Source organism: Lactuca serriola, chromosome 7 (genome assembly GCF_051521515.1).
Source record: "Lactuca serriola cultivar US96UC23 chromosome 7, Lser_US96UC23_V15, whole genome shotgun sequence".
In the NCBI taxonomy this organism is placed as follows: domain Eukaryota; kingdom Viridiplantae; phylum Streptophyta; class Magnoliopsida; order Asterales; family Asteraceae; genus Lactuca; species Lactuca serriola.
Window position 1 is genome coordinate 105,181,688 of NC_136414.1, and position 8,408 is coordinate 105,190,095.

At 35.8% G+C, this 8,408-nt stretch overlaps 1 long non-coding RNA gene across 1 annotated transcript; it reads left to right on the top strand.

The window, feature by feature from the left end:
- Positions 1-6,797: 6,797 nt before the first annotated feature.
- LOC145062782 (uncharacterized) lies at positions 6,798-7,741 on the top strand. Its single transcript, XR_013687724.1, has 2 exons — positions 6,798-6,966; positions 7,239-7,741. It is a non-coding gene; the product is annotated as an uncharacterized LOC145062782 (long non-coding RNA).
- The last annotated feature ends 667 nt before the right edge of the window (positions 7,742-8,408 follow it).

Genomic DNA, 8,408 nt, shown 5'->3' on the forward strand with positions numbered 1-8,408 from the left:
GACCTTCCCCCGAATTCATTTTCTCCTCTTGGAAATTCGAAGTGTATAAACATACGATTTTGACAATTTCTAGCTATATGGCCACAACTCCACAATTAAAACAAATCTGTTTGTTATTGTTATAGATTGTACTACATTGATCAAATTTGTTTTTCATCTCAACACGCTTGCTTCTCTCACAAGAACATGAATGAGAATTAGGTTGTGAGGCAAGTGAGGGTGCATTAGATGGGGAAAGTTGTGAAACTGGTGGTTCTTCAAAATTATTATCACACACATCAGAATTGTCAACTAAATTGTTCAAAGCAGATACTTTCAAACCATTCAAAACAGTATCAGAAACAATACAAACACCACCACAAAAAAACATTGTCATTTGAAACATCAAAAAAAATATTGTCTTTATTCAAAACTAAAACTTCAGGTTTAGACTCGATTTTATTTTCAGAAACAGATCCTTTAGCTTCGTGCTTTGACTGATTCAAGGATTGATCTGCAGGAGAAGTAGAAATGTTAGTACTTTCAACATTAATAAATCTTCCCGAAACAAAACCCGATGGCTTGCCATAAACCATAAATGGTTCATTGGCAATCTCTTCTTTGGACAAGGGCTTGTGCTGATATGAATGATTGAAGGGAGGGGGAACTTGATTATAACCTAGACCCTTTGATTGATTTCTCTTAAATTGCATGCAGTGATCTATCATATTTGCAACTACCTCACTCGAGACATCATATTTTCTAAAATCAAAATCAGCGGTTTCAAGTTTGCCCTTTAAAGATTCAATTTGAGCCACTAGTTCAACGTTCTGTTTCACTACATAATCATAATTTTCACATTTATTACTGTATTCTTCCTGAAGTATCCTAAGGTCCTTTATTTTGGATTCCAATTGGGATTTAAGTGGTTTTTGACCTTTTCTGAGTTGGTAACCTTCATATCTAAGGTCTTCTACTTCCCTTTTTAGTGAGTCATTAAGTTCATGGAGAATCTTAAGGCTTTCTACTTCACTACCTAATGTCTTAATTTTCTCATGCAAAATTTTAACATAATCAATACAAGCTTGAGAGCATGATGGTAGACTTACCTCGGTTGTATTCGGTTCATGAGAAGAAGATACCATCAACGCAAACTGCAGCTCCATCATTTTGTCTTCGGCTGCCACAGTCTCTGTCGGAGCATCATCACAGACCTGCGCCAGGTGGGCATTTTCAGGTACAGACAAGTTCAGGGCCTGCATCTGATCCTCCCAGTCGAATGACTGTGTAATCATAGCCTTCTCGTTGTTTATCTGAGCACCACTTCGATTGTTTCCAACTGCAAATATTGTCCTATCATTATTTAATCTTTTGTCTGGCTATGGACAATCATGAGAAAAATGCCCTGGCTCGTGGCAGATGAAACATCGCAACTTTCCCTTGCTGAACCCAACTTTCTTGTCAGCACTCATCCCCCAGTTGTTCTTTCCAGTCTTTTTGGCAAACTGTTTCGCCCTAAAGACTGCCATGGCAATTTGCCATGTAATATCCATTTCTTCAACGTATTCAGGGTGAATTTGATCGAGATTGGCAAATGATAGTTGGGGTGGAAGATCTCCGGCTACGAGTGCATTGTAGCAATTGACAAGCCCTGAAGCAAATGCAAGATTTTCATCACCCTCCTTTCCCCTTGAAGAAGAAGCCCCAGTTGAGGATGAAGTAGCTTGAGAAGCCACGAACGATTGATTATGTGAGAAAGACATGGCTGATGCAGAGGAAGCTGATGGAGTGGCAAAAGTCTGAATCTGAGCTTGCGGAGTAGTAAATGATTGACCTGCACAAGGAAGAGAAAGAGAAAAAGATGAAAGAGAATTGTTAGTAGAGATGCCAAGGTTCGCAGCTGAGTATGAGTTCACATGGTTGATCTCTCGCTGCTTGTCATCGATATCACAAGCCTTGATGACAACCATCACTTTAGCAAGAGTGAGACGGCTAAGGTCCTTAGTCTTCTTGATGACAGCTACATTCATGTCCCAAGATTTTGGGAGAGCATTCAGTAGCTTCTTGTTTATCTCTGACTTTGTATAGAAAATCCCAACTACAGTCATTTCCGTATTGAGAGATGTGAACCGCTGCAGCTGTGCTTCAAGAGTCTCTCCAGGAACATAGTTGAACATATTGAATCGTTGTCGCAGCAGATCTTGGCGACTCTCCCGCATGTCTTCGTTCCCCTCATAGACCTCAATTAGGGTTTCCCACAAAGCCTTAGCAGAGGTATACTCCCGGAAACCTTGAGCAATATCTGGAGACAGGGCCATGGTCAAAGTGGCCAAAGCCTTCTCCTGCTCTTCAACTTTCTCAAAGTCTTCATCAGTGTAGTTTTCTATCTTCTTGTCAACCAGTTGCCCTACAACTATAGTGGTTATTCTGACTGGATCCTTGATTATGCATTTCCAAATTTTGAAGTCTTTCATTTTTATGTATTTCTCAATTCTGTACTTCCATTCTGGGAAGCCTTCAGCAGATAAAAGTCTAGGAATCCAGGTGGCCGTGCTCATTACTGAATCCAACATGTGATGATTTGTTTGACTTTGAGAATCCATTAAAAAAGTTTATTTAATTAATATGAGACAGAAATTTAAGTTATTTGTGATTAATTAAGCTTCTGGTCAAGGACAGTTTACTGCCATAAACGATGTTTACGGTCAAGCTGTAGATTACGGCCATAAACTCTAAGTTTACAGTCGAAAGAGGTTCACGGTCTGAAGCTTACGGTCCAAGAGTAAACAGTTTTCGGTTGATGAATATTCCTTATTCACGGCTCAAGAATTCGATTTTACGGTTCAAGAATTTTCAAGAGTTTGCGGCCGTAAATAGTGATTACAGCCGTAAGCTCAGGCCGAAAACTTGAATATTGCAGCTTTTCGACAAGACTAAAAACACTTTTTGCAGCAGTTACAAACTTTAGTCTCAAATCAATGAAAACTCGCTCCAAGATCGATTTTAGAGTGCCTTTGACGCTGGTTTTGCTCTGATACCAATTGTAAGGTCCTGAGAATGGATCTTACCAGTGATCAATAGCAAACACAATCACATAAACAAGAATAATAGTAGAAAAGAAAAGGAATCAAGCTTGCACACATTCTATTGCTGAAAACGTCTGGTACAACTCGATATACGACCATGAACAATAGGCATCAACAACAAAACACGACTAGCTAACCCTCTATATTTAGGGAACTACGACCGAAAAGAGTTTACGGCCGTAAACTCATTACAGACTCGTAAACCAACCACCAAGCCTACTAAAATACTCTATCTATACAAAAACGACTATTACAGTGCAAAGCCTAGACCAAAAAACTAATTGAGCCTTTCAGATTATTTGAGAAGTTATAAAAACCATTATAAGGTGTGGTGTGAGCTATGCAAGAGGCTTATGTAGTTAGGATATAATTTGTTCCTCTAATGTGTTAAGAGCAAGACATCTAACGTATGTAACCCAAAGTTGAACACCAAATGAGATTCCTTGTGATCCTAGTCTCATGTTCAACATGATGTCTACGACAAAGGGACAACTGATAAACTTACCTTCTGCATCAATTACAACTTTAAGCTTCTGGGAATTGGAGCTCTCTCTCCATCTCTTCTTTCTTGTAACTTGGTGCTAGATTTAAAGGTTGATATGTTACTTCTCTTTTAGGTTTATTTGGTATGAACTCTTAAGGATTAAGAACAACATGTATACAAGTGAAGACTAGCATCTATGGTGGTTGACTCTTGCTTGGTGTACACTTCTAGAGAAACTCTCTTTTGAGTCTTTTGTCACCTTCATCAACTTCCAACCTCCTGAGAGGAATCAAATTCTTCAAAGCTTGTAACATTTTTTCCTTCTATTTTTTTAATCTTTTCATGCTTTCCAAAATGATCATTGGTGGATTAAAAGAATTTTATGTTTATTCTATTTTTTAAGTTTTCTTTGCTGTTATTAGCGTTTTTGGGAAAACGATTTTAAATAATACCCACATAATGTTCCTATAAATAGGTAGGAGGGCTCTGCCAAAAGTTTCCTTGTATACTTGAAGAGTTATATAGCAAAACATACTTGTTTCCCTTGTTAAAGTTGTTAGCCTTAGTTTCTTGCCTGCTAGTTCGTTAATACATCATAAGGAATGAAGTTACCATGAGTTAGCCAGAAGTACGCTAAGTGGCACACATTGTTGACTAGTCGAAAGAGTCATCTCGTGACATGGGTTTCAAATAAATCTTCTCAAAAGTTATATTTATGGATTAGGTGTTTCATTTTTTGATGTAGATAAGATGGAAGATTTGATCAATTGCAAGGTTGTGAAATTACTATGTATCTACCATGGAATTCTTATTAGAGAGAGAGAGAGTATGTAAAGGAGTCTTGGATGCAAATCAACTTATTACAAATTTAAGAAGTAATTGTCAACTTTAAAGGTGACAGCTTGAGCTTTTGGAGGTAGATTTACACTTCCTTGGTAATTTGAGCATTTATTATTTTCCATGTTCAAGGCACCTATGATTTTGTTAATAGAACGCGACCAAATTAGAAGAAACTTCTTAAAGGGAAGGGAGTTGTTAATTGTAAAATAGCACGCCCTAATTGAGAAACGATAATGGTTCATAAGAAAATTGGCAGATTGGGTATCGATAGTCTTTTCCTATAAATCATACTCTTTTAGAGAAATAGAGACGACGACTTTGAACCAACCAAGGTTCTTTGGGTTAAGGTTATTCAAGCTATTTATCTTTGGTCATTTTAAAAATTCTAATCAAAATAACCCTTCGAGTAAGTCCTCGGGTGAATTTTGTTAAAGCAGTAAAAAATTGCCTGAGTACAAATTTAACATGAATGAGATCATGGTGAAATAAATTTGGTATATTTTGTGGATCAAACAGAATTTTGGAATGATGCATGGATGGATTGGTTCGACTTCTTTATGTTGAAGATTTCCATGGTTGTTTGCTTTGGAAATTATAAAATTGGGATATTGATTAAATTATATCAGGAGGAGATTTGCATTGGCCATGGCGTAATGGTATAAGGCTGGGTCAGGCAGAGGAAGAGTTTATCTATTTACTAGTGACATTGGATGTGATTGTTCTTGCTGATGTGGAAGATAAATGGCATTGTTAACTTTCCATACAGGTATTTTTCATATCTCTTCAGTTCGAAATATTCTTGAAGTACAATTTCATTAGTGTAGACTAAATGGAGATCTTATGCCCCTATTAAAGTTAATATTCTTTGTTGACATGGCAATTCTCAACACTATATGGACTTTGAGGATGTATGGAACAAGATTATTTTTAGGTGACTCGGATGAGTACTGACTCGATCTTTTATTCGATTTATGTTATTACTCTTTTGTTATTGGCGAGTAGGTGTGTAGAAAGTTTAAAGTTTCTTTCTTGGACCCGATGAAAATTCCGCATTTACTTTGATGCCTTTTTTTGCATGCTAGCTCTTGATTAAGAAATGTGGATTGGTTTGTTGTTAAAAGACCTTCTTGAAATACTCAAAAGAAAAACGGTGGTCAAATTTACTTCTTAGACTAAAGGGAGTGGGAGGCGCCAAGCCTTGCCACTTCCCTCGCTTCCAATTCGCTACACCACCCCCTTAATTATGCTAAATGGATCGCTAAGAAGAACTCGCTAGAGAGAGAGAGAGAGAGAGAGAGAGAGAGAGAGAGAGAGAGAGAGAGAGAGAGAGAGAGAGAGAGAGAGAGAGGGAGAGGGAGAGGGAGAGGGAGAGGGAGAGGGAGAGGGAGAGGGAGAGGGAGAGAGAGAGAGAGAGAGAGAGAGAGAAGAGCTGATTGGCTTTTTTTTTTTTTTTCTTTTCTTGGAGCATTGCTATCGTCGTTAGGGTTTTATCTCCCATTTAAACTGAGATCATACCAAAGCCCACGAAAAAGGCCATCTGAACGGACAATCTTTTCTCTTTGCATATATTTCAAATTATGAAGAAATTATAAGAAGATTTGACAAAGAGAAAACGAATGTATTTGTTTGACGAATAGGTGATACAAAAGAACTAAAATGAAAGCGATGCGTCTAAGTTCTAACACAATGATCAAAAGCCATTTTTGACTTATTTTTTTTTTCTAAACATACATCTTAAGTCCCTAAAGTATAGTTAGTTGATCACATTTAATCTTAAACATAGTTTTAAAAAATATGATTTATTTAAGTTTGAAAAAAAAAAAGTCAAGGAGAACTAACGGTGTTACCACTCCTTACGAAATGCTAAGAAAAAGGTGCTAGCAAGGTGGCATACAAAAAAATGACATGACAATAAAAAAAATGATGTGGCGAGATGTTAGGAGTGCTATCACTCCTTTCACCCTTAATGATTTTGTAATCCAATTGCTTTGTGGCCTAATGTAAAATCTTTGAATTCTCAGATTAAAAAAGTTATAGATTCAAAAATTTATATGGTATCAGATTTTTACATGTTAGTTTTGTTATCATGTAAATTATATTATTTCCATCGATCTTTAATTCGAAAGAGAAAGGTAAATAGGCTTTTAAGGAAATACGGATTCGATCTTATAAATTGAATGCTGCTAATCATCTTAATCGGTATTTATAAGTTTATTTCAGTTAATTATAAGGTTTTTTTGTGGTTTTTGGGAAGGGACGGAAGTGTAAAAGGTAATCGTGATTGGTGGAATGAAAGTGAAAAGGGGTATTTGAATTGCGAGTAACAATGACATTGCACCCAATACCAAATATGTATTGATTGGCCTTCAAGGGAAATGCTTACATGAGTAAAAATGCATAACCCTTGTCTAAGCAACCCAACACCCCACCCCATTCCATTCCCTTCTTAGCCACCTCTCTTGATTTCACCAACCATCACCATTTCGTTTCTTTCCCTTTTTCCAATGGGGTGGTTTCAATCCCTCTTCTCTCCACTCAAGAAGCTATGGGTTAAACTCCACTCAGCTCATCATAAGAGTATGTTCTCATTCTTTCTTCTTTTTCTTTTCCCAATCTTATGCCATCTGTACATTAACGTATGATTTAGTATTAAAAGAAAATACCCAAATGTGGTATCCGGTCAAACTATAATATCGGTTTTTATTTTGATCATTACCAGCATTAGTATTTTCTTACAGAAGACTCGTGAATTTAGTGAAGGTTTTGACCCATGTCCATTGTCGTATCAGTCGTAATACATTGAACATGTTGGTAAAAGGTTTAAAATTTTAAACTTCAAATACTTTCAGGTAGAGGGATCTACATATTGTACGAGGATGTGAAGTCATGTCCCTATGAAGATGTGCACGTACTTTGGTCTATATTGGTGGAATCGACACATGGTCCTTCTCACGCTTTAGCATTACCTCCATTAAACTGATACATTCTTCCTACAGATGATCCCCGAGCTTCTTGTCTTTGTACATAATCCCCCTCTTTTTTTGATCAAATCTTGTACCTGTTTCTGAGGTTTTTCAGGAATTGTACTTTGCAACTTTAAGTTATTATGCCGACATAACTTTTTTCATACAGAATGTTGCATTTTACTTGGTGTAGATATATATATGGAGGCCCTTTGCTACATTTAATTAGGAACTGGCAAAATATGATTCACATAACGTCCCATGAAGCGTTTGGCTCCATAATCCATCATTGTGACATGGGTGGTTTTTTTGGAAGTTTGTTGTTGGTTTGTCCATTTTGAATCAGTTTTTATTTCATTTTCACTGGTGCAGCAGGTGACTTTGCTAAAGTGTTTTTGCACAATTCTCATTGATATTATATATATATATATATATATATATATATATATATATATATATATATATATATATATATATATATATATCATTGTTGGACAAATTAGCCTTGGTGACCGATTAATCGTTTGACAGAGTTGAACCGATTACGTTTGGGTGTTTGACGGAAATTGGTCAAACTCGGGTTTGACGGTCATAGGCGCAAAATATTTAAGAAATTTAAATTTTTGTAATTTTCAAATAATACTCCAAAATTTTTATGCTTTCAAAATGTAAGATATTATACTAAAATTTTAAAATTTTAAAATTTTAAAATATTTAAAATTTTAATTACTTATTTTTTTAGGATATATATTAATTTTTTAAATAATTTTATTAAAATTTAGGGTCCCCAATTAATATTCATTGAGTCCGATTAATCATTTAACGTCAGTCGACCGCCGAGATACCGTCAAACGATTTTCACAATAAGACCATATATCATAAGGGACCATCATATTATGTGACACATATGGGACGTAATCCTAAGCATTCGATTTGAAGATAAAAAAATAATTTTTAAATGCAAAATAAATGAAAATTTTTGATTGTTTTATAAAAATATTATTTTTGTCATTTATTTTATCCAGAAAATAAAATAAAAAATTACTGTTTTTTTCA